The sequence below is a fragment of the Triticum aestivum genome, chromosome 2A (assembly GCF_018294505.1).
Source record: "Triticum aestivum cultivar Chinese Spring chromosome 2A, IWGSC CS RefSeq v2.1, whole genome shotgun sequence".
In the NCBI taxonomy this organism is placed as follows: Eukaryota; Viridiplantae; Streptophyta; class Magnoliopsida; order Poales; family Poaceae; genus Triticum; species Triticum aestivum.
The window spans coordinates 29,194,223-29,194,789 of NC_057797.1; positions in this window are offsets into that span (position 1 = coordinate 29,194,223).

A 567-nucleotide genomic window follows, 5' to 3' on the forward strand; every position below is an offset into this window, starting at 1 on the left:
GGGGGCATTGTAAATAATTCTTTTTCCAAATTTTCTTTCATAGCCATGATTGGCACATGTGGGTCACCATGTTCAAGAAAGTTTGTGTGATTTGGAGGTGGTTGAAAAATCACATTTTTTCAAAAACTGGCTTAAGTTGACCAAATGGCCCCTCCGGAATGCGGTCATTTTTTCGACCACCTCCAAATGACCTCAACTTTGGCACACATGATCTATTGCACAAATAAAGGTGGGTACCAAAGGTTTTATATTTTTTTTGAATTTTTTATTAATTTATAATGCCCTCTAGACTGACCGGTCAAAACATCGGTCTATACCTCAGGGGGCATTGTAAATAATTCTTTTTCCAAATTTTCTTTCATAGCCATGATTGGCACATGTGGGTCACCATGTTCAAGAAAGTTTGTGTGATTTGGAGGTGGTGGGAAAAATCACATTTTTTCAAAAACTGGCTTAAGTTAGACCAAATGGCCCCTCCGGAATGCGGTCATCTTTTCGACCACCTCCAAATGACCTCAACTTTGGCACACATGATCTATTGCACAAACAAAGGTGGGTTCCAAAGGT